Source organism: Pseudorca crassidens, chromosome 2, assembly GCF_039906515.1.
Source record: "Pseudorca crassidens isolate mPseCra1 chromosome 2, mPseCra1.hap1, whole genome shotgun sequence".
Lineage (NCBI taxonomy): Eukaryota > Metazoa > Chordata > Mammalia > Artiodactyla > Delphinidae > Pseudorca > Pseudorca crassidens.
In genome coordinates this window covers 107,386,560-107,412,430 of record NC_090297.1, presented here as the reverse complement: position 1 = coordinate 107,412,430, position 25,871 = coordinate 107,386,560, and the positions used below count along the sequence as shown (strand labels likewise).

General features: G+C 41.2%; 1 protein-coding gene and 1 long non-coding RNA gene across 6 annotated transcripts in view; one reads left to right on the top strand and one right to left on the bottom strand.

Moving 5' to 3' along the window:
- Positions 1 to 25,871, top strand: part of LOC137219263 (histone H2B type 2-F) — a 73,052-nt gene that overhangs the window by 17,903 nt on the left and 29,278 nt on the right. The gene's annotated exons all lie outside the window — the stretch shown is intronic.
- Positions 514 to 25,828, bottom strand: LOC137219266 (uncharacterized). 3 transcript variants are annotated; one of them, XR_010941050.1, is made up of 4 exons: positions 25,014 to 25,263; positions 13,119 to 13,236; positions 5,399 to 5,449; positions 514 to 3,543 (listed from the first exon to the last, which is right to left on the bottom strand). It is a non-coding gene; the product is annotated as an uncharacterized lncRNA (long non-coding RNA). The 3 variants fall into 3 exon arrangements; XR_010941048.1 differs by lacking the exon at positions 5,399 to 5,449 and having other exon boundaries at positions 13,012 to 13,236; positions 25,014 to 25,828; XR_010941049.1 differs by lacking the exon at positions 5,399 to 5,449.

The window sequence follows — 25,871 nt, the reverse complement described above, 5'->3', positions numbered from 1 at the left end:
AGCCTGTGAAATTTCAAGAAATTATTTCTTTAAAGTTAGAAAATATTATTTTCTAAAATAAATATGATACTTACAATCCCATTGTACATACCTATTTCTTTTCTTCAAGGCTTTTTTCCTGCCCGTGCAGAAGTTGTCCTCAAAGTTACAGCCAGACTCCAGATGATTGCTGTTTCACTGGAGATCATGCCATTGCTTCCTCAAAATTAAATTATCTTTTCAGAATACACCATATTTGGGGAATTTATTTCTCCAGGATGTGTAAACCAATTATTTCTAGCCTTTCTTAGAGGTTTTCTATCTCCATTTAACTCACATACCGTGTTTTGGCATCTTTCCCTTCCACACATGCTCCTTCTCCAGAATTTATTCTTTCGTATCCTAAGCCAAAGGGTTAAGGAATAATACGTGCTTAGTGTGACAAGAAGCTGAAAGGGGAAGACAGGAAGATGAACTTCTTACCCTTTTGGGGATTTGACCTCATATTTAGAAACAAACAAAGATATGAGGAATAAAGGGCAGCAAACAATTTTATTGGCTCCAATTTTACTGCCAGTGTGCATTAACAAAGAAGTCTATACCTAAAAGACCTTACGGGGCTCCAGATTTTCAGCTTACTAGCATTTTCTTTTTGACATCCTGCTTTCCATTGCTAACCTTAATATACATCTCTCTTAGGTAGGGTCTTTCATTTTTTATACTATTATCGCTGTGAGACCTTTTTCTGTTTTTTATTTGTACTTTCCACTTAGATTGTCTCTCTAGTCCCATGGCTCTGAATACCACATATATATGATGATTCTCAAAAGTTTATCTCTAGTTCAGGATCCTTCCTTGAGCTCCACACATGTATCCATTGCTTTCCCAACAGTTACACTTAAATGTCAAATAGGAATCTTAAGATGTTCAATACAAAACTTTTGCTTCTTGCTACTCCTGTCTCCCCTGCTCCACCAATTTGCTCCTGCTGTTTCCCAGCTCAATCTATGGAGTCAGTTTATTGCTCAGGCCCCAAATCTAGGATTTGTACCTGATTCCTCTCTTCCCCATATGCCCTACATGTAATCAATCAGCAAGCTTTTTTTTTTTACACTTCCTACAAAGTACATTCCAAATACCACCACTTAACACCTCTACTGCTACCACGTTAGTCCAAGCTACGGTTATCTCTCCCCTGAATTCCTAACTTTTTCTTGCTTCCACTGTTGTCCCCTTACTACCCCTGAGGGTCTGCCTCCAACTAACTCTGGTGGCAGTGAGGACTGCCAGACACCTTCCAGCCAGCTATGCCTCCAGTGTCTAATTCTTAGACTTGGAATTACAGGATAGGTCTGGCTATCTTTGGCTTCTTGGGGGAAAATTTCTAAATCCAGTAGGCACTGGTTTTGCTCCAGGCTGAGTTTGGGAGCCAGGAAAGACCCAGAATGGAACCAACTCTTCCTGTTTTCCCAAAACCAGTCGATCCACTTTGGTGATTCCTTCTCAGGCTAGGAAACTTCTGAGTGTTCTGAAATGGGCCTGGACTCTTGTAGAAGCTCCTGTGGTCCCCAAATGAGTTTAGGGCTCATCCTACAGAGCCTGGAAGGTGAGAAACGACCACTCTCCTCACACCCAGTTGCCTGTTCAGCTCCGTAACTGTCTACTCTGGAGAGTTGTGCTTAGGTCTGGAACAGACCCGGGGATTACAGGATGGGCCCAGGAGCTTCTCAGATGAAGCTCTAAACTTCTAAGATGAAGTCTCGATAGGTCCAACAGGCCCTGGGTGTTGTCCCTGCTGAGTCTGAGGGCGAAGGAAGGAAAACCCCACCTTCCTCCTCTCTCCCAGCCAGCTGCATCAATCCCCTCTGGGCCCTTGTTCTCAGTCCTGGAAACTTGTCTTCCGGGATAGGACAGGGCTTGGACCCTTGAGGGAGAAGCTCCATGGTTCCCAAATGCATTTCAGAGCAGCCCGTGAAGAGCCTGGGGGCTCCCTGCCCACAGGCCTGCAGGTTCTGCCGGCCCGGGGTCCCTTCCTGGCTCTTGATGGTGGTGGAACCAGCAAGGAATTCATCAGGGCTTGACTGGACAGCCGTCTCGTACTCTCCACCTGCTCCCTCCCTGCTGCTACCACCGCCTCCAGCCGCCTTTATTCTTGAGGTCTCGCCCAGACAGCCAGCGACCCTCCCCTTCCGGTGGCCCCCTTAACCAGGCCTCCGCGGAGGCCACCGCCAGCCGCAAACTCCCGCACGCCCCGCGCCTCCCGGCAGCACCTGCGCTAGGCGGCAGCCGAGGCTGCAACCGCAACAGGCGTCCGTGGGGTGGCGCCGCCGCCAGGTCCGTGAGCTGGATCGAGCCCTCCCTCCATCCCCCCTGACCTACGAATGGGTTTTTCAGCTGCGCGGTTCCGCTGCAGGTGCCCACCCAGCTCATTCGGGAGTCGGGTTCTCACACCTGCCGGCCCAAGCAAACAGTTACGTCGGATATGAAGGAGCAGCCCCCGAGTTGGGTGCTTTTTTGGGTACCGGGGCAAATCTGACACTCACAACCCCTTTCTCTCCTCTACCCGCCCGCCGCCTCTGCCGCCGACCTGACCAGAGCTAATTTCTTGCCCCTGCCGGCTCTGAGGAAGCAAGTATTTCTCACGGGGCTTTGGGGGGAGGTTGCAAAAAGCGTGCACCCGGCCAGTCTCCGCGCCCCTGGGCCCGCGCGCACTGGCGGTTGCAGATTCTGTGGAGAGCTAAGGTCGCAATGTGCACAGGAGACCACAGGGTGGCGCCAGTGGCCTTCCGTGGGATACGCACAACGCCGCCGCGACGGATCCGAGAGCTACCGCCGTGTCTGTCCATCCGGGAGCCCGGTTCTAGCCAGTAAGTGTGGAGGTAAAAAAGTGTATTAATGACCGTTGGTAAGTAGCTGATTTACAATAGAATCTACTAACACGTCCCAGTTAGGAAGAGAAATGACTGATGAGTGATAACAAGCAGATTTGCAACCAAGTAAAAATATAAATATGGATTTACGCTATCTAGTACCCCCTTTTTTTTTGGCAAAAGTTAATGAAACAATCCCTTCTAAATTGTTACAGAAAATGGAAAACACCAACTTACCTTCAATACATTCCTTTTACTTGAAGATATAGTGTTGATCTGTTAGAAGTAAAAGGGCTTTTCAGGTTTTTATGAAATCATGCAGACTGCAGCTGAGAAACAGACTGAGTCATGGATGAATGAGATCAACCTCTTTACTGAGGATGGTGATAATGCAGGAAGACTGCTCTTTGAAGTTAGTTGATATTTCCCAGCATGCTTTTTGCATATCACTCTTTGTGATGGCATTTATGCTGTTCTCACAATATTTCTAGCTTCTTGCCTTAGCTTACTTTAGGATTTTACATCCTCTTTGTGTTTGGGTGGAGCTGTGTAACCACTTCTGACCAGTGAGTTGGAAGTGGGAGTGTTGCGTGTCACTTCTGGGCTGGAGCATTTAATTTCTGGTTTGAGATGCTCCAGAACTCTTTTTCACTCTGGCACAACAACTGGCCTTCTTCCTCCCTCTCAGTTGACCCTAGTGTAATATAAACAACAAAACTTTGTTGGTGTAAGGTGCTGAGATTTTGGAGTTGTCTGAGCCTTAACATACCCTAGCCTATTCTTATACAGCCTAATTCATAGATGAATAGACCAGGTATAGAGCTGTGCATGTTTGTTATCCTAGATAAGGTGCGGTTGTTATCAGTATTTCTTACTTACAATTTCTTTGCCTTGCTCTCAGAAGACTTTCACCTCAGAGCCAAGCATTTTTTTTTTTTTTTTAAATAACAGAGCAAGAGGCAAGGTCTTTAAATAAAAATTGTCATGAAATTTTCCCTACCTCTCTACAGTATACTAGGACTCAGAACATCTCAACATGGGCTAACATATCCATTTCTAATACCTGACTTTGCCCCTAACACCCATAAGTATAAAATAGAGAAAGACACAAAAACTTACCTCTGGTTTATAGTTCCTTTGTCTCTTTGGTACACTCAGAGATTTTTTTTTATCCCCAGGGTAGTGTGTCATGATTTGGGATGGGTGAGAGATATGCCTTTCTTTTGTAAACTGGGAGAAGGGTGAGTGGGAAAGAGGAGGTGGAAAAGGTGAACCAGCTTCAAGCATTTACAACAGGCATGTTCTTAGGCTGCACAATGTAATGAAAGAGTGCTTATGGAAGTTGATGTTTGGGGGTTGATTCCCTTAAACTATCATTGCCAATGTACCTGTTAGAACATCTTTATATATCCCTGTGGGTTCATACACTCTTGGGGAACACCTATGCTGGTGAGTAAAGCAATCCATATGTGTGACAATAGGGAGTGGTGGTGACTATAGAATAAAATGCTGTATGGTGCTTGTTTCACCAGTGTTGAATAAAATCTTATTGACCCATTTCTTGATTCTACAAATAAAATTAGCAGGCTTGCATTTTGCTTCTAGTGTTAACTAGTGAAATTGCAAACCCTAACCTTAAAATGCAAGCCTTCATAATTCATAAAAGTACAATTAGAAACAAATGAAGATGTTCCCTCTCCCTTACAGACAGAGGGAGAGAGAACATTCTGCATCATAAACCAGCTCAAAAAATCTGATTTGATAAGGTTTTAAACCAAAAACATTCACAGGAATATCAAGCTTATTCTCCTGTGCACAGTGGAGCTGTGGTGCATATTTTCTAATGTTAACAACTTGTTTTGTTCTCTGTTAAAATAAATGTGTCCCTAGAAGTGTTATTTGAACAGTCTTATAAGACTCCAAAGACTTTATAAATTGTTGCAGTGGCATACAAAATGCTCAGGATGGACTTTCTGGAAGCAGAGGCTGAGATAGAGTTTAGGGTACAAGGTGATTATTAGGGATGAACCCTTGTGAAAGGAAGAATGAGGACATAGGATTGGGCAGAGGAAGAAATCAGACTGCAATGAAGGCCTGACAGCCTTGATCGACCTGCTGAGGAGCTCTGGAGCAAATACTACTCCTGATAAGTTATTTGAAAAAGGCAAGGTGCAATGGTGTGTATATTATGCTAACATTTGTGTACAAAGGGAGAGAGAGGGAAGGATGTCTCCCTTTATTTGCCTATAAAAGCATAAAAGTCTCTGAGATGACAGAAAACAACCAATAGTAATTATCTTTTGGAAAGGACATTAGAAGGTGCTATAGACTGAATATTTGTGTTTCCTCCCAAATTCATATGTTGGAATCTAGTTCCCAAAGTGATGGTATTAGGAGGTGGGGCCGTTGGTGAGTGTTGAGTCATGAAGGTGGAGCTCTCATGAGTGGTATTAGTGCCCTTATAGAAGAGACCCCAGACAGCACCCTCACCCTCTGCATGTGAGGACACAAAAAGACAGTCATCAATAGATCAGGAATTGAGCTCTTACCAGACACCAGATCTGTAGGCACCTTGATCTTGGACTTTCCAGCCTCCAGATCTGTGAGAAATAAATTTCTGTTGTGTCCAAGTGACCCAGCCTATGGTATTATTTTATAGCAGCCCAAACAGACTAAGAGAGAGGGCTAGGAGTCCAAGATGGAAGGAGATTTTTAACTGTATATGTTTTTTTTACATTTTGGATTTGACCATATATTCAAAAAGAAAAACAAAAACATTCTTAAAAATACATAATGGGATGTTAAATGTTCAATAACTGTTCTCAGCTATTCTGAAAAGAGCATTGTGTTAAAAACATGTAAGACCTTCAGGATGGCTGCACATAAATCACTTCATATAATCCCCATAATAACCTACCCCTGCCAGGGATATGAAGTCTATTTTATGGATGAGGAGACAGAAGGCATGGAGGCTTACTTTCTATGGCACAAAGCAATCATGCAGCAGAGCCAGTTTTCAACACAAGTCTGTCTGGCTCCAACCCACCCTCCACTTATTAATAATAATTATAGTTAACAGGAGTGGGGCACTTACTATGTGCCAGGCACTCTGCTAAGTATTTACTCATTTATAGCCACGATATTCCTAGGAGGCAGGTATTCCTTTTGAGTCCATTTTCCAGATGAGAGAACTGAGGTTTGGAAAGGTTGGTGACATGTCCAAGATCACATAGCTAATGAGCGGCAGAGAAAATATGACTCACTCCCCAAGCCTGCGTTCTTAACCCCTGTGATATGTAGCCAAACTGTCTCTCCGAATGTCCAGTCCCCCTCCCCCGTGCTCCCCTTGACACAGGCACACTGGTGGTTTTCAATTCCCATCCCAGACCAAGCCCCTCCCCACCTCCCAGCCTCTGCATGTGCTTTTCCCTCCACCCAGAAAGCTTCCTCTTGGTCCCTCCCTTATTTGCAACCCTAGTTCCTCTTCTTCCTCCAGGTCTGAGTTTCAATGTCCCCTCTTCAGTGTAGTCTTCCCTGACTCTCTACTTTGATTCTTCTCTCACTCAGATCCTTGTTTTTCCCATCAAGGCACTCATTACAACTTACCCAAAATTTTATGTTAGTTTCATTTTACTTGTATTTTATTTGCCTTTCCCGCTAGAATGAAAGGCCTATGAGGGCAGAAATTTGTCTGTCTTGGTCCCTGACATATCTCCAGTAGCCAGAAGATTCCAGGTATTAATAGGTGCTCTGTAAGTATTTGATAGATTATAATCATTAGAATTTGCAGCTCACCAATAGAAGAAAGCAGATGGTTTCCAACCCCAAGCTAAGAGCTCTCTTGTGTTTAAAAAAAAAAAAAAAAAAAAGGTTTCAGCTTCTGCTGCTCCAAGAGGTAAGTTAGCACAGCTAGCACAGCCTCGATGGAGTCCTCCCAGTGCCCTAGCAGGAAGTCTGCTCAAAGGTGTTCACCCACAAATCCCACACCAGGGACCTTGGGCCACAGAACAACCCTGCTTGGCCTCCTTAAAGCTTCTTCTCCACAGGGAGGGATCACACAGAGTCTGATCTGCTGCCCAGAAGCTGCTGCATACCAGGGCTGAGCTGGATGCCTCATGGTCATGAGCCAGTTCATTCTTTGCCATCACCCCAGACGATAGGCATCTATCCCTATTTTACCCATTAGGAGACTCAGGTTCACAGTGGTGAGATGGCTTTCCCAGAGCCACGCAGCTGGTAAGTGGGAGAGTCACTCACTCCCCCTTTAACATTCTTCAGTGGCTCCTTGTCACCTTCAGAAATGAACTCCAAATTCTTTAGCACGTAACAGAGCAGGACCCTATAGAACTTTCCTGGGACAGACCCTTCACCACCTTGTCCTCTGCCTGCCTCCTTTTTGTAGAAAAGCTGTAGTCTCCCAGGCCGCCCCTGAGTCACAAAAGCCTGACTCAAGAGTTAATGACTGAGAGGGTGTGAACATGTAGTGGCAAAAATAGCAGTTGGGCCAGGAGAACTGATAAGAATTTAAACAGTAAATCAGCCATATGGCACTCACAGCATCTTTAGTTCTTATCTGAAGTATATAGATAACAGTATCTGATGCACATTTCCTGAGTTGTTTTACAGATGCTAAAACCCCCACCAAATGGAAGAAGTTAACTACTTGATGACCATGAGCACTGTAGCCCCCAGAGCTACGGAGCCTGAGGATTGATAATGTTAACCTCTGTGACACCACCCTGTTACCTCACCATCAACCAATCAGAGAATTGTGCAAGAGCTGATCACATACCCTGAGACTCCCCTCCCTCCCGTTGCCTTTAAAACTGTCTCCCTGAAACCCACAGGGGAGTTCAGGTTTTTTGAGCATTAGCTGTCCCAGACTCTTTGTCTGGTGCCTTACAATAAATGGTGCACCTTCCTTCACCACAACCCAGTGTCAGTAGATTGGCTTTACTGCGTGCGGGTGAGCGGACTCATTTGGTTTGATAACAGTAAATGTTGTATTAATCTTCTTCTGACTTTTCAGAGGGTAAGCACAGCCTTATTGTAGTCAAAAGGGACATAGGGAGACTTTTCTTTTTACAACTATAATTTAAGATATTATATTAGAACTCAATAAAGACCCTGTTTAAGTCACAGCATTTCAGATTGGATCCTCTGGCCTTCTCACCTGACTCCATGAAGATGGCATAATATAGATACAATGCATGGTTTATGTCAAGGTTTTCTGTTGAACACTATTCTGGAAGGAGAAGAGCTATGTTTGTGCCCACTGCTGAGCCACAAAGGCTTGAATGGAATCTCTTAGGAGCAGCATAAGTAAGAGGATGACAACTACTAACTCAGGGAGGATTGAGATGGTTCTTAAGTTACAACCATATACTTTCCCTTTCCACTACTCACTTCTAGATCCAAGTCTTGGTTCTTTTGATTTTAGAGACATCACTGCCCCAAACATGGCCCAGTCTTCAGTTCTGTCTCTACAGTTTCAAGAACTATGAACTATAAGACCAAATGAAATTGATAAGATTAGACGTCTAGGAGTACAAGGACTTCCTGGGATCATATCACTATTCTCCCTGTTTTGGTTAGGAATATTGTTATCCTAGCTCAGATAGATGGCAGTTGGTTCAGTTCAGAAGACTCACATGGGGAAAGGCCATTTCCAGTGTCAGATCTGTGGCACCCCCCCTCTCTTCCCCAAGATAAGTGAGTTTAAGGGTGGTTTTTCCTTCACACATATTAAAAGAAAAAAATTATTTCCTCCGCTCACAACACTCCTGACACCAAATGTATGAGTTTTCCCCCCACATTAAGCAATTCTGATACTAATTACTCAAAGCACAGACCCCACCTGGTAAGGGCTCAGTCCCACAAGACTGCCCCCCGAGTTCCCACAACCTCCTCTTCAGGTTTGTAAAAATTATTGATAATATCAGGTTGGAAAGAATGAAAGAAAATGGATACTTTTACACACTGTCAATGTAAGTAAATTGGCAAAGTCTTTTTTTAAAAAAAAATATTATTAAGCTGTGTATAAGCAAATCTGAATTTTGCCCATTAGGTTAATCTATTATATTGAGCCATATGAAATTGCCAATATTTGAAAGATTTTGACTTAAAAATGAACTTAAAGGGCTTCCCTGGTGGCGCAGTGGTTGAGAATCTGCCTGCTAATGCAGGGGACATGGGTTCGAGCCCTGGTCTGGGAGGATCCCACATGCCGCAGAGCAACTAGGCCCGTGAGCCACAACTACTGAGCCTGCGCGTCTGGAGCCTGTGCTCCGCAAAAAGAGAGGCTGCGATAGTGAGAGGCCCACGCACCGCGATGAAGAGTGGCCCCCGCTTACCGCAACTAGAGAAAGCCCTCGCACAGAAACGAAGACCCAACACAGCAAAAATAAATTAATTAATTAATAAACTCCTACCCCAACATCTTCTAAAAAAAAAATGAACTTAAAGATAAATCAAAAGAAACTATCTACGTTGAAACACAAAAAGAAGAAAGAGTGAAATGTTTTCAAATTTTCAAGAGCATATGGGTCAGAAAAGAACTAAACCAGATCAAAATTTATTTTTCATCTTGGTAGCTCCATCTACTGGTTAGGTAAGGCAAGAATTTCCCTCCTACATAGCACATAAGGGGTGGATGGCATAATTTCAATTGCTCTATCAATTTCTCTATCTCCTAAGAGAACACTCTTGCTTTCCTGATTCCCAGTCCATATACTTCACTGTCATTTACGGGAGTATTTTATTGTGTCTGATGTCTCCAGAGACTACTTTTCACCTAAAAATTGAGAATGTGGTCCTAAGCCATTATTTCTAGATATCATTTTGAAGCAGGAAATGAGATGACCGTTCAAATAGGAAACACTAGTAATAACAACTTCCAGATACAACATTAGATAATGACTTATTGAATAGGCTTTATGATAGTCAGAATTGCCAGAAATTAGGTTTCTTGGGTCCTAAGATATCCTTAGGGTTGGAAACGATCCTAGGATTATCCCACTGTAGGGTCACAACCACCAAAAGGATCTCAAGGATAAAAACTGGTGAAGATTTCTCTATCGTTTCCTTGAAATCCTAAGTAAACCCTCTACTTTTGTACTCTAGAGTCCTTTGACAGCAGAGCTACTTTCCTTGGCCGACTCAGCTTCTGTTTATTTAAATCTTTATTTCTGTCACTTGAAGGCACTTGGAACCTGGCACCATTTGTTATTTCTACACGACCTGTCCTCTGGTAGGTAGCTAAAAACTTCAAGGACACTGGAAAATGCCAAATAGTGTGCTCTCAGTTGTGGTGAAACTAGGCTATGCCATCTTATTCAGACAAGTGAAGTTGAGGCTGATGGTTCTATGGTGGCATTCTTGATTCTCACTTGTGAAAACTTATCTCAATTTCTAGCCAACATATACATGTGCATCTGTCTACTATACTCTTTTAATTACATAATAAAAATAAACAGTTTAATTTTAAATGATGTGACTTGATTTTCTTATCCAAAGTAAAGGCTGAACATGTATAGATTGCCATCTGGGGGATCCAAAGGGAAAAAAAGTTAGATTTTGAGACTGAAGCCTTCGATTGCATGGCCCAGAATAGACTGGTAGCTGGAATGAGTTAAGAAAAAGAGGGGAAAGAAAATTCTGTAGTAATTTTCTGTAATAAAATCTGTATTTGTAGTGGTCTGACAGTTTTTACAATGGTTGAACTGTGATTTGTACTCCGTCTTGTGGTGTTAGCAACTTAGATTTAAGTCAGAGCCATAGCAGTAAAGCATGACCTTATTTTTTGAGGCATTTAGTATATTTTAAAAGTTGATGATACATTTCTGGTAATAGTGTCTAGAATATTTAAATTAACCTTCCTTCTGAAAACAAGTAAGTGTTGGATAAAATACAGAAAACGTATTCTTAAACGCATTAAGGTGATGATTAGATGATAAAGAATCACCAGGTCTAAAGTAAGGAAAAACTGGAAGCCAGAGACATACAAGAATAGAAGCCACACTTTTTGCTAAGGGCACTTCCTGATCCTGCAAATTTGGTGTGACAGCCTCCTGTGGCTAATAGAGCAGAAATAAAAGATCAGGCTCTGCATAAGTTGGGGTGTCTACCAGAAATGCATTCCTATCAAAAGCTAGGACCCCAAATGGCTATAATCTTAGGATGAAGGTGAACTAGAAATGAAACATCCCCGCTGTAATACAATTAGCTTAGAGCATCTTTCACACATTCTACTTGGTTTAAGCTTGTTCTAGGCTGGGAGTGTTCCCAGGTGCCTGGCAGGAAGGCCTTCATTGTAAGTCTCAAATTATTACAAAACTGTTTTTTCAGATACAACATGTAACACATATTCAAAGATAATGAAAACAAAGAAACTAGATCTATGCATGAGAACCAGCAGACACATCAGGCAACAGAAACTTCCCCTTGAAATAATAGAGATATTGGAGTTATCATAAAGACTGTAAACAATGATGTCTACATTGTTCATGAAACAAGTGAAAAATCTGAAACTACTATAACTCAGAAAGATACCTGCACCCCCATGTTCACTGCAGCATTATTTACAATAGCCAAGATATGGAAACAACATAAGTGCCCATCAACAAATTAATGAATAAAGAAAATTCAGTGCGCACACACACACACACACACACACACACACACACACACACACACACAGAGCAATATTACTCAGCCATAAAAAAGAATGAAATCTTGCCATTTGCAACAACATGGATAGACCTTGAGGACATTATGCTAAGTGAAATAAGTCAGACAGAGGAAGACACATACCATGTGATTTCACTTCTATGTAGAATCTTAATAGAAAAAAACCCGGAGCTTATAGTTACAGAGAACAGATTGGTGGTTGCCAGAGGTGGAGAGTGGAGGGTGGGCAAAATGGGTGAAGGGAGTCAAAAGGCACAGACTTCCAATTATAAAATAAGTCATGGGGATGTAACATATAGCATGGCAACTACAGTTAATTGTACTGTATTGCATATCTGAAAGTTGCTAAGAGAGTAAATCTTAAAACTTCTCATCATAAGAAAAAAATTATGTGATCAATGTTAATTAGACATTGTGGTGATCATTTTGCAACATATAAAAATATTGAGTCATTATGTTGTACACCTGAAACTAATATAATGTTGTATATCTCTTATACCTCAATAGAAAATTTTGTTTTAATTGAAAATTTGGAAGAATTTTGCCTATTGGGGAGTTTTCTTAGCTTCAATTAAACATTCAGAATCACAAGACTTTCATAGGCCACACATGGCACCAGTCTACTCAGAAAGATAAAAGATAAGAACTACAGCTTCCTGGCAGGGCAATCTCAGGCATTATTCTTCTGTGGAAGTAGTCTTTGCAGCAGTCTGCACTGCCACCCAGGAGATACTATCTTGGTTCTCTGCCCCTCACGTTCCATTCCAGAACAGATGAAGAGTGAGGTGTAAGGGAAAAAGATATAGTGGAGCCACCCTGGCTTTGAAACTCCAGGTCCCAGGAACCAATATCTCTTGCAAAAACTTCACAGTGTAAGCAGATAGGGTGGGGGTGGGGGGGTCCCTGGAGAAAGAAAACCAGGCATGGCTTTCTTGACATAATAGAAGCCATTTTTGGCCTAAGCCATTTTGTGATCTAAGCCTGGCCACACTGCTTGCCCTTGAACAGGTCTCAGTAATAATGATCTTAAGGGAACAAAAGAACAAACTGTTATCAAGCAAGAGAAGTAACAATAGCAAAGATAATAAATCATTTGTAAAGACTCCCAGTTCTGTTTCTATGGTAAAGACTAGCCTGAAGCATCTTCTTGAGCAGATTTGCAGAATTTAACACCCCCTACCACCCCCCCACCCCCCAAGCTCAACCACCAGTTCAACAGGAACCTAAGGGATGATGAGGTTGGCCTTTTCTGACCCTCCTGACTTCAATAAACTAAAGCTTGGATCCTGTTGGATTCCCGACCCCCTTTATGAATATGCATGTACCCTTAGCTTAAAACTTCCCCAATTTTGCTGTCTTGGGAGGGGAGACACTGCTTTGGGAAGGATCCCTGGTATTCTCCTTACTTGCTGCAAGCAACAAACCGTTCCTTCTCTCAGTCTTTAGCTCGGTTGTCTTTTGACTCAGCCCTCACCAAGAGATGAACCCAGTTTTCAGGTAACAATAACGTAGTTTCCAGTGTCCATGCAAGGTTTATGCAAGTTACAAGAGTCACTGCATTCAAGGAAGCTCAAAGTATACCTTCTCGCCAGATGCTTATTTTTCCAAGTCCAGGTGTCAATCAGGAGTCTTTTTTTATCATGCAATGTAGTTTAGTAATATAGTTGATATTTCACCCCAAGATTCCAGGAAAACAGACCTAGAAGGTTAATTAAAGGTCAAATTGTCATGCAGAAGGGGAAACATTTTGTTTTTTTATTAGTTTAACATTTTAACCACAAAATGGAAATTATAAAAAGTGACAAAACGGACTTAGAGAAGAGTCAAACAGAAATTCTAAAATGATAAACCCATCCAAATGAGAATAAGCTAAAGCTATTTATTCAGAACTTGCTATAGCAAAGGTGTCAGCCACCATCCTTTAGGTTTAGTAGAAACTCAAAGGCAAGCAGAAGACTGGGAAAGCTTTATGGAAAAAAGGGAAGGCTTCAGGTATGCTGTGATTGGAGGCTGCTGGCATGGGGAAGCTGTAGGCAGGCTAACAGCTTCCAGCATCCAGCTGTAGAAGCAGGATGTCCTATATGACTGGTTAAAGGTGCATTTTTGGCCTTCTCTGGTTGGTCCTAAGTTAGAAGCAGGGACAAAAATTAAAGTTATTAATCAAGTCCTGGCCATTTGGGACTGATTATTACAAGGGTTTTTGTTTGGCTTCCTGGATTGTTTGCTGAGAAGATGGTTGACTTTCTACAACTCTGACTTATAGATAGTAGGTTGACTTCCTGGGCTGGTTAGTGTAGATAATGGGTCGGTTTTCTAGGCTGGTTACTACAAATTGTGGGTCAGAGTTCTACTTTTATTTGTTATCTGGCTATTGTCCATTTGCATATTCAGTCTCTGATCTAGAACTTACTAAAATCATGCTTTTATCCCCATCACTCCCCTGCAACTGCTCTTGTCAAGGTCACCAATGACTAATTTTGCTAAATCCAGTGGTCAATTCTTACCTTCATTTATGTATCTATCAACATTTATCTAATCTATCAACAACAGTTGATCCTTCCCTCTTCCTGGAAACGTTTTCTTCACTTGGTAGAAAAAAAAGAAATTCTGAAACAAAATAACTAAAATTTAAAACTTAGTGGAAGAATTTAACAGGAGAGCAATCATAGCTGAAAAGAGAATTAGTAAAGTGGTAGATTGGGAAGAAGAAAAAATTAAAAATGTAGAACAAGAAGGAAAAAAGTAATATTAAACATAAGTGAAAAAATAGCAAATAGAGTGAGAAGGTCTACCTTATTTTTTAGTTAGTCTCAGAAGTAGAAGAGAGAGAAAACAGGGTAAATATTAGAAGAAGTAATGTTTGAGACAACATGAAACACACAAACCAACAGATTCTAGAAGGCCAACCAATTCCATACAAGGTAAATAAAGGGACATCAATACTAGAGCGATCACACTAAAATTGCAGAAAATCAAAAACAAAGACAAAAATTATACAAACACCCAGAGAAAAAAGAGAGGTTACATTAAAATCAGCAGCAATTAGACTACTGACTGACTTTTGAAAAGCAAAAATCAAATGCAAATATCTTCAATGTTCTGATAGTAACTGCTTCTAGACTCCTATACTTAATAAAAATAGTCTTCAGTAATTAAAGAAAAATAAAGACTGTTTCAGAGAAAAAAAGCTGAAACAGTTCTTCACCAGGGACCCATACAGAAGAAATCTCTAAACGATGCTTCTCAAGCAGAAGGAAAATGATTCCACATGGAAAGACAGACACAAAAAAAGAGAAAGATAACAGTAAATACATAGATAAATCTAAATTAACATTGGCCATATAAAAATACATAAAAAGTCTTATGGGGTTTAAAAATGTTTAGAACTATAACAAATGATAACAGCATATACATAGAGTGAGACTAAATGGAATAAAAGTATCCCAAGGTCTTTATACTGTTCAGTATGACAGTAAGGGTCATAATTATTACTATGCTTGATAAACTAAGGATTAAGATTGTAATTTTTAAACTAATCACAAAAAGGATAGAAACGAAGTGAAATACAATTAAAAATTTAGAAGGAAAAAATTGAAGCAAAGTATATATAAAACAATAAAAAACATAATATTGTAATAGTTTAAAAGATAACCAATTAAAAAGAAACCCAAGAGAGAAACAGAAACACAGAACAAAAAGGACAAATAGAAAAAGATAAAGCTGATAGATTTTAAATTAATTATATTAACAATTACATAAATATAAGGAGATCAAGTTATACAGTAAAAAATAAATATTGCTAGGCTGGATTTAAAAATTAACTATATGTTGTATTCGAGAGATACACCGAAACTATAAAGTGACAGAAAGGTTGAAAACAAAAGGAGAAAAAACAAGCTTTATTGAAAATATTAACCAAAAAGTAGCTACATTAATAGACTTTAAGGCAAAAAACATGACTTCAGAATATGTCTCTTGTGGAATACAACCATCCATTTCTAATTGCCTTTTATGCTAACCGGTTATTATGGGTAATGATATATAAATTAATCTCCATGAGTCATTTTGTTAGACAAAGAACTTTGATATTTTCTTCTTCACCCTCCAACTACAAAGGCATAATAAACTAATAAATCTTTAAAGATACCTTATCTTTAAAATTTGTGTATGTAATTACAGTCATCTTATAATTTAGGATGATTCCCATGCCACAGCAGGCCCTCAGAATTTCTTCCCTAGGCAAATCTTAGGTTATTAACTATCCAGGGTCAGGGGAGACTGTAGGGAAAAACCCAGGATGACACTGTCTCTGGCATGCAGATGGATGGATGGCAGTGCCAGTGCCAAACTCCTTGCCTGCTCTTGTCCAGCTTCCTGCTGCTCTTTCGTCTCTGCCTCCCATAGTAAATCAAATGCTCATTTATGTGGCTTCTCTGAGGCCAACTGCTTCACTTATCACTGGGCCAATAGCAGGAGGTATTTGGACCAGAATAGTCTTCCACCACCCCACCGAACTTCAAACATTATCCCTTCCTCCCTCTTAATTTTGTCTCTTCAGAACACCAAAACTGGTGAGGACAATTTCCCCATCCTTATTGTTTGGCTAACCCCTAAATTCCTGTGTTTCCTATGCATGTACCAAAGAAGCAGAGGTCTTACACTCTCTTGCACTCTCAGCCTTCTGGAGCTGGCAGATTTGGACAGAGTAAAGATAAGGTGGACATGTTCTCGGTTTCAGCAGGTGAACTGTCCACATTACCACTTGATGTAGTCTCATCTGTGAGGAGTGGCCATGTGGTCAGTCAGTTAGGGAGTTATGCTGTTAACTGAATGGTTGGCAGTTAAAGCTGATTGGCTTTTGACTGCCTTTAGCACTTTCTAGAGCTACCCTTCAGTTTCTCTCTCATTCTAAACAGCTTTTGTTCTGTATCTGCCATGCCCACCTAAGTCAGAAGTTCTGAATATTCCTCTGTTGACTGTAATTGTCTGATAGGCTGTTAGAAGAGGTAAATAATTAGAATTCAAAATGAACAATTGACTTCTCAGATACTAGGTTCCAAAAGTTAACTTAATGTATGATTTTGACCATTTGTGATATTGTGGTGACCTGTACAGTAACCTGTTGAGAGAAGTGTCTTTATTGGCCAAATTCCTCATCTTTCTGGTCCAGTGTAACATACAGAAGGTTCAAGAAAAGTTTATGGAATGGCAACCTAAAGGAGAGGGTGAGACTTCCTCTATGTTCCTCAAATCTCTTGGGGTACATTTACATGCATCATGACAAGAGAAAATCAGAATAATATAGGCATGACAAGGGAGGGAAATCTTCTGATCTTTTTCCAAAGCTAACTTCCAAAGACAGAAACACAGTAAAGTTATTCCTCATATTCTAGGACACTCATTTGTTAGTAGGTGATGTCATGGTGTCAGAGGTTATACACATGAGAGTAGCAAGGATTTTAGCTCCAAATGTTACATGTCCCAGCAACACACCGAAACTTACTTCCTGCCTTGGAAGATGCACCCCAGAGGAACAGTTGTGTAACTCATGCCAGGCACTAATCTTTCCATGATCATAGCCCTATCCCAGTTCCAAGGCTGTCACGTTACTGTTTAGAAACGGTCTTTAATAATTTTTGTTCCCAAAACACTGTCCATTTCCCTCCCTTACCTCAGCTGACTGTGTTGCCCCTGCCTGTTGGATGTTTGATGAGACTTGCCTTTGCAATAAAGACTTAATAGAGGTAGTAATGAAGCCACTATGGTGCAGAAAGAAGAAAAACAGTTGTACGTTTTGGCCTGCACTCAAACTTGGGTCACTCAGGTGGGAGATAAAATGCTTGCTATTGAAGCACCAGTATTCTTAGTTTAAGGTGTTCTTCACAGATCATAACACATCCAGTAATTCATGAGATTGATTCTCCCACAACCACCAGCAGGTCATACGACTTCATCTACCAGGATTCTTCAAAGAAATGGAGCCACCTGTCCACACCCTGGACTCAATGACTGCACAGATTCCAGCACATTAAGCAGCCCACTGTTTCTGGAGCTTGGTCTGGGATGGAAGAGAACTGCAGGTAGGACCCAGCTCCCTCTAAAGGATGAAAATTCTCCCCTGAGGAACCCAAAATTGTCCCTGTGTGAAGACCTCTGTGCTTCTAGGAAACCTCTGATCATTACTACTAAGAATTCCCATAAGACCAAGTTTCAGAATGTTTCTTCCAGAGAACTTCCTACAGGGGCCTTTTGGTGGCCTTTACCCCAGCTGCTAGGAAACTGACTTGGTGAAACTGAAAAGTCAAAAGGACAGGTGTACCAGCACAGTGACTCATTTTTATCCTTGCTTCCTAATTTCCAAGCCCTGTCAGAGACTTGTGCTTCTCCAATATGTAAATGTTTTAAAGCCAACATAAGTCCAGAAACCACTAACTCCAGACGCTGATCTATTGCAATTATTTTCCCAGCACCTCCCACAGTCTCCAGGGCTCTAATGACCAAGGGAGGGAGGACTACTGTTGCTTGGCTACTGTCTTGGTTGACGTGGATTTAGGTACAGGTATGTCCAGATTTATACCACGGAATAGTCAATCAGAATGCAGTGTGGCAAAGGGCCTGGAGTAGACTAGACTCGCTGTAGGGAGGCCAGTTTTTGATCTGCTTAGATTAATGGAGGTAAGAGGTGATAGAGGAAGGGTATAGTAATGAAGTGGAGGTGAATCTGTAGAGAATCCTATAAACTTAAGCACTATTTATTAATTATACTGGAAATAAACTTCTGTGCTGGGAGGATGAGAGAGTCTATCCAAAAAGGATAGTAAGATCTGGTATGGGCAACAGGCTTGATGGTGGTGAGGATAAATGTACTAGGTAGGGATGGCAAGAGGTCTGGGTATGGTTTTACTGACGGATTGAAACACGGGACAGTATACTACTCCTCTGGGGATGCAGTACCTGGGTCTGATCACAGAGTGTTGAGGCAGAGGGTGATGTGTGATGCTGACAGGGAACTCACTGGTATGTTGAGTTTTAGCATTTGTGACTCTAAGATGCATTTGAGGCATTGACCTGTGAATTAGGAGTTGTGAGTTGGAAGTATAGGTTTGTAGTTTAGAAAGGGATGTGGGAATACATGTAGATCTGGTTGACGTAGGTGGTAACTGAAAGCATGCTGGCCAGAGCTTGTGTGTGTCTGGTGTGCTGAGCAGAGGGCAGACAGAGCCAAAGCGCTTCAAGGTCAAGGTGATGGTTGTTTTCCTTGTTGAAAACAAGTTTATGACTCAGCCTGGAACTAGCCTGGCTTCTCAGCAGGAGAAGCATGATTGCAGGTTATAGCTCCTGTCTTTCAAAAAGTCCTAAGTTCCAAAATGTGGGGGAGCTCCCCAGGCTCCTTTCATCAGTTTAATTTCCCCAGGGAAGACTGAGGAAAGAGACCTCTATACTATTTGAACTTCACCAAAAGATCACCATGCTAATATTTTAACAATCAATATATCTTTAAAATAGTCTATGCCTCATACAGCTAATAAATCAAAGCCTATTAATTTAGGAAATTGAATCCTCCCCAAAAATTAAATACTGATTGCAAACAATATTAATCTTTTCATACTATATACCCGTTCAAATGTTTTATGCACCTTAAAAAGCAGACACATAGTATTATTATAATTATCGTAAGACTGATCATTACTCTTTCACGAAAAAAAAAGCCTCAAAGGACCAACTCCAAGAACCAAAATTGATCTCTTCACTATCTCTATCTTGATTCTGTCCCCTTTCCCCCTCTTTCTTCTAATTGTAATTCTGATTCTGATTCCTGTTTCTTTCCTGGATTAGAATTGTGCCTTACCTAACCTACAAGTTAGCTTACCTTCTCAGGCAACAGTTAGAGGTTGACAAGTGAAGATTTAGGAACAGAAACAAAGAACCTGGATGAATTTCTGATGTTCTTCTATCAGAATCTGTTGTGCAGTTACACAGAATCTTTTTCAGAGTTAAGAGTCTGATCAGATAAATCAGATATTTTGTTATTTATAGTTTTGTCTACGATAAGTCTCCTATTAAAAACCTTTTGTTCTGGTGTCCTTGTTAGCTATTAGCACCATAAAAAGCTTCTTTTGGAACTACTGCTGGGTCTTTCTGGACACTAATTACTCTGCCTGTGGTGTAACAAAGGGAAGCATTGGCGGTTCAGTGGTAGAATTTTTGTCCCCAACACAGGGAAGGATCCTGTGTACCTGATTATGTGTGTCAACAGGTGTTAGCCTGAAAATTATATTTTTTTAAAGGGAAAATGAACTGAGAATCTGGCAACTGTTTATAGGGTTTTGTTTTATAGCTCTTGACACATTAGGAAGCTCCTGCGAAAGACTGCCATTTAAAAGTAATGGGTGTTGTGGGAAGCAGCCGCTTAGAACAGGGAGATCAGCTCGGTGCTTTGTGGCCGCCTGGAGGGGTGGGATAGGGAGGGTGGGAGGGAGGGAGACAGAAAAGGGAAGAGATATGGGAACATATGTATATATATAACTGATTCATTTTGTTGTAAAGCAGAAACTAACACACCATTGTAAAGCAATTATACTCCAATAAAGATGTTAAAAAAATAAAATAAATAAAAGTAATGGGTGTTAATGTGTTAGAAAGACAACTTGGTGATTAATCTTGTTCCAAAATTTTTTCACCTAAGAATAGCTTAGAATTTAAGTTTTTTTAACCTATTTTCAAGCCAGCTACATTTCTCTTTTTAATAATAAATTTATTCATATTCAAAGGTTTCCTTATTCTGACATTATGTCTTTCTACATTTTGTTTATAAACTGATGGTGATTTTTTTTTTTTTAAGCCTTAAACTGGCATACTGTGTTGAAATCATCAGGGTTATTTTACTATTTGTTTGGGAACTTGTTTGAGAATCTCTGTATTTGTTGAATAAAAATTGTAATGTGTTACATACAAGAATTAGGCTTTAGAGAGAACAAACTAGGGGACTTGATTTATAAAAAAGAAATGATTAGATTACTTATATGTTGAGGCAAAATGAAAGGATTCATCAGGTATCGGGGAAAATTGAACCAGGATGATCAACTCCAAGACAATATCATAGTAAAACTCTTAGACTTTAAAGATAAAGAAAACAAACAAACAAAAATAAAGAAAACATCCTTAGGCTTGCCAGGCAAAACTGTGAAATAAGTTACAAAAGCAACAGAATTAGATGAGCACCAACATACAAAGCAAGGCAAGAGTGGAGCAGCGTTTTCAAGGAACTTATGTAAAGAAAGTGCAAATCAAAGATATCATGTCCAGTCAACCTCGTTTTCAAGGTTCATGGTACAGGGGAATAGCTCTGGTGTGGTACTCCGGTGACCTTATACTTCTCCACATAGGCCACATAGGCAAGGCTCAATTGGAGTCTGACCCAAGTCTTGGCTGAATGCCTCGGAACATGGAAAGATAGGCAGTCTTGTGAGGAGCTATCATAAGGCTCTTTCTCACTGATCTCTTATAGGAGCTTCCCTACCTTGGGACAGGCTACCAGCAGATAGTTTCTCACCTGCCTCCTTGCTTTTGTGAGACATAGAAATTTCCAACCTTGCCCCCACCCTCCTAGGGCTCAACTATAAGCTATAAAACTGCTCAGCTGTAACATGGAAACTGGCTCCTTCGTAACAGAGCAAGCCATCACTTGTGTCTTCTTGTCATCTGATCCCTCTAGTGTGGTGTGATTTTGTGGAATTATGGATGTCGGGAGCTGACAACATGCTACATTTACTTATGCTGTGTGTGTAAATAATGAACTACTTCAGTTCATTTGAGCTTGTTGTCTCCTTACTGACCAATTCTACAGAAGTGTGACTAGCAGCTGCCAGTATACCATTGTCTAGGGACTGCTAGACTGCCTGACTAATTTGGTGCCCAGTGTAGGGCCAGTGAGGTCACAGTACCTTCTTGAAGAAAAGACAGAAGGGTCTGTGTAAGCCAAGTTAGGAGATATGAGAAGGCTCCCTGGGAAGTTCTCCCCCAAGTGGTGGTTATGAGCAGGAGCGGGGAGGGAATAAGGATCCTCCAACTATCCCACGAGTTAGTGAACATTTAGAGGCTGGGCAATGACAAGGAAGGATCGAAAACAGTCACCTAAACAATATTTTAGTTGTTCTAAAAATTTGTTGAGACTGAGTAGACAGCCTCTTAAAACCGAAATGCAGAGCTGTGCTTACTGCTGTGGGGCTGCCACCCTCATGCTCTCCAAACCCTCTCTTCTCCTCCTCCTGACCTCAGATAATAAGAAGCCACCCACTGTTCCAACTGACCTCACAGACTGGTCACACCTCCTTGCATTTCCTGAACTTTCTGTCAAGGGGGTAAAATGGTCTCTTGGCTGCTGCTGTAACCCATCAAGTGCAAGTGTTAAACTCCTTGGTCTGTGTTCCAGCAAAAGAGAGCGTGAATTCAACTGACAGAGTTTGGGTACAACTTGCATCAAAGAGAAAAACCAAGTTAAAGTTATGAGTGAGGCCTCTGAGTCAATTCAACACATAGCTGTGAAAATTTGTAATTGAAATTAATGAGTTACATGCTTATACTTTGAATGCTCTTAAAGTGTTAGAGGAGGTTCTTCTGTTCAGGGTACTGTCATGTGTAAAAAAAAAGTGCTAATGGGATAAACTCCCCTGGGGTTTGCCACCAGTCAATGGGTCAGAGTTTAGCATGAGTGCCTGTACCCTCTAATGTCCAAAGTTTCACCGTGTAAATAATATCCTCTTGGTTGACAAGTCAAAAATTTTAATATCAACAGCTCTGACTGCAGTGTTATCAGACTGCTACTAGGAGGAGTGACGGATAAACCCCAATAACAAGCAAGTAGCTTGCTTGTCAAGTAAAGTTACTTGGAACTAGGTGGATCAGTTCTCCTGGCCATTCTCAATCCCTCTGGCAGCCAAAAGAGAAAAACAAAACAAAACAAAAAAAACCAAAACTGCTTTCTCTCACAAAGTAAAGAACTCTGTATTTCTGATATGGAAGCCACCACTGCATGCTAGACTTATAACTCCTGCCAAAGTTTGACCTGTTTGTTTTATAGTAAAAACTGTTGTTCACGGTCTTCTGGCCTCCATACTTTTTGATGAGAAATCTCCATTACAATTAAAATTTTAAAAATACAGAAATAACATTAAAGTAATAATCTCCATTGCCTACAAACTGGACTTTCTAAAATAAAGTGTTTAAAATATGGTGGGTGTAATTTTAACAAATGGTGGAATTAGAGCACTTAATTGGTGGTGTTTGGCCAGAGGACCAAAGAATTCCCAAATCTCAACCTGCCAATAACTTAGATTTGCTGGTTGGTGTGGGGGTCCCTGAGGGAGATATGTACACAAAGAAAAGTAGCAAAGTTGTTATTGGTTATTACCAATAACAAACTTCCATTGGTAGGGCTTGTGCCATAGTAGAAGGAACTCCAGTAAACTAGACCAGAACATAAGGCTCAGTTCGAGGTCTGAGAGGTTTTTCCTTCTGTCTAAGCACAAAACAACCTTTACCAAACTTCCCCAAATTAATCTGACGGTGCAAGTCCTATGAGAGGAGAGGGCCAGAAAGAAGGCAGATGGAATGGGGATGCATGGTTGGAACCTCCCCCTGACACCAGTTGGGTTAGAATTTTTGCTGCTCAGGTAGAAAGCGGCAGTAATAACCACACCCTTTGGTATGATGTTTTAATATACTCTTGACCTCAACAATTAGAAAGGGAAGCTCAATATCTGTCCTGGATTGTGAAGAATGAGAAGTGTTTACTCCCCCATTGGGTATTAAGGGTTGGGGAAGAGGAAGAGCAGAGAATGTCCCTTTTCTACATAAATGTTTCTCTTGACTTTCTGATGTTATTCTAAGTAATAATAAGAGAGAGATATTAGGTAAGTCCATCAAAAGGCCACTTTCTTCCCATTGTCACTCTTCCTGTGTTTAATGCTGGGTCAGGAAATGGGCAACAAAACTGGCTAAGGAATGTCATTTTAATATTATAGCATAGCCTTCTAAAGTATGTGAGAACATGGCATAAAATCAGTTAATTTCAGGGCTACACTACCTAAGAGGTTACCAACACCTTCCCATTATATTTCCCTTCTTGAATTATAAATAATTGCATTATCTGTCTATCTATCTATCCATATGTAAAATATATACAAAATAGTACGTATTACTACATATTTGAATATACTCATCAGGTAATGTTATACAGTGGGCAATACATGACAGCATAAGCCAGCTACATCAATGTGAATAATGTAAGATGTGAAATCTTATTATTAAATTTTATTGTTATTATCACCATTATAGTACAATTTTTTATTAAGTTTCCTTTAGATAAATAACAATATAGAAAAATGAATGATCCAATAAAGAAATTTCCCTCCACTAATGTCCTCATCAAAATAGATAAAGTGGCCATCAAAATGAAAATTAAATTATGAAAGCAACTCCTCTCTGGTTTTAAAAAGTCTCCTGTGGATATAAACTACTATATATAAAACAGATAAACAATAAGGTCCTACTGTATAGCACAGGGAACTATATTCAATATCCTATACTAAACCATAATGGAAAAGAACATGAAAAAGAATATGTATATATATGTATAACTGAATCACTTTGCTGTACAGAAACTAACACCACATTGTAAATCAACTACACTTCAACAACAACAACAAAAGTCTGCTGTGGTTCCAACCAGTCTTTGGTCTTCAGGAGCTGTTACTTTTATTTCTGGTGTTTATTTCTGCCAACACTTCCAAAAATGGATCTAGGGATCCTCCGATGTACCACGTTTGTGAAGTTCCTAAAGGTAAAGTATACCCGTGAACCTATCCAAGCTACAACTCCATATCCACAAAATTTAGAACCAGTGAGACCGCTGCAAGCAAAAAATCCAGGCTTACATTTTTTTTTTTTTGCGGTACGCGAGCCTCTCACTGTTGTGGCTTCTCCCGTTGCGGAGCACAGGCTCCGGCCGCGCAGGCTCAGCGGCCATGGCTCACAAGCCCAGCCGCTCTGCGGCGTGTGGGATCCTCCCTTCCCGGGCCGGGGCACGAACCCGTGTCCCCTGCACCGGCAGGCGGACTCGCAACCACTGCGCCACCAGGGACGCCCAGACTTACATTTTTTATTGCGACTTATCTTACCTGGAAGGGTGAACACCAAAACAGAAGAGAACAGAGAAAGAGTCTTAAATTCAAGTTTGCAGAAATACTAGGCAGTTCTTTTAGTTTGTCTCCTGCGGACTTAAAAGACTATGGGGAAATTGTGAAGAGATTGATGGTAAATAAAGTTCAAAATCATATCTAAAAGATTGATAATTTCTAGTGTTGGTTTTAAATGTGGGGAGAAAATTGCCTCGTACAATTTGGGGCATGTAATTGGATTTATAATTTGGTGGTGGCCGCATATGAGAGTTTTAAATTCATACTACATTTCACCTACCTGATCCACTTTCTGGAATGTATTCTCGGTAAACAGTCAACCCCATGTCTCCTCCAGTCGTGGATAAAACGAATGATAGCGGTTAGAAAATGTCAAACCTAGTAAGAAGCAAAGCCTCCTTCCCTGACCGGGAATCGAACCCAGGCCGCAGCGGTAAAAGCCCTACATCCTCACCACTAGACCACCGGAGAACCGCAAATCCACACCTCTTCTCCTTGCTTCTGACTACAGTGACCTTTTCCCTTTGCTCTGGAAGGCCTTGAGCCTTCCGGAAGGGTCACCCGTCGTTCCAGAAATCCTTTCCTAAGGTCGTTCCCTCCCTGCTTCGTCCAAAAAAGGAGCCCGCAGGTGACGCTCCGAGCGCGCGCGAGGCCAGCCGTGTCTGCAAGTCCCGAGCGAGTTGCCTCATCCTGGCAGCACCTCAGAACTGGCCTGGTGACGCGTCTTTGTGAGGTGGCTGCGTGTGGAGAGAAGGTCACCGGTGACCGGGGAGCGTGCTAGGGGCCCACTGGAGGCGGGAGGGAATGTGCGCGGGGAGAAAAGGGGCCGCGCACCGTGACCCGGCATCTCCATCGTCCAAATGTACTCAGGCGGATGTAGCAACGGAGACGGCTAGGATGGAAAACGCTTTCAAATCAGGCTCCAAGGCCCTGAACTGGATTCTGAATCTTTCCCATACAACCTGCTGCACCTGCAGTTTTCTTACCTTACTTGAGGGCAACTCCATCCTTCGTGTGCTCACGCCAAAAAACTTGATGCCGGTCTTTCACAATCCACAACCTAATCAGTTAAGAAATAGTTTTTCCTTTCTGATTAATTGCGCACTTTGATCCACACAGTCTTCTTCTTGGTCTGATT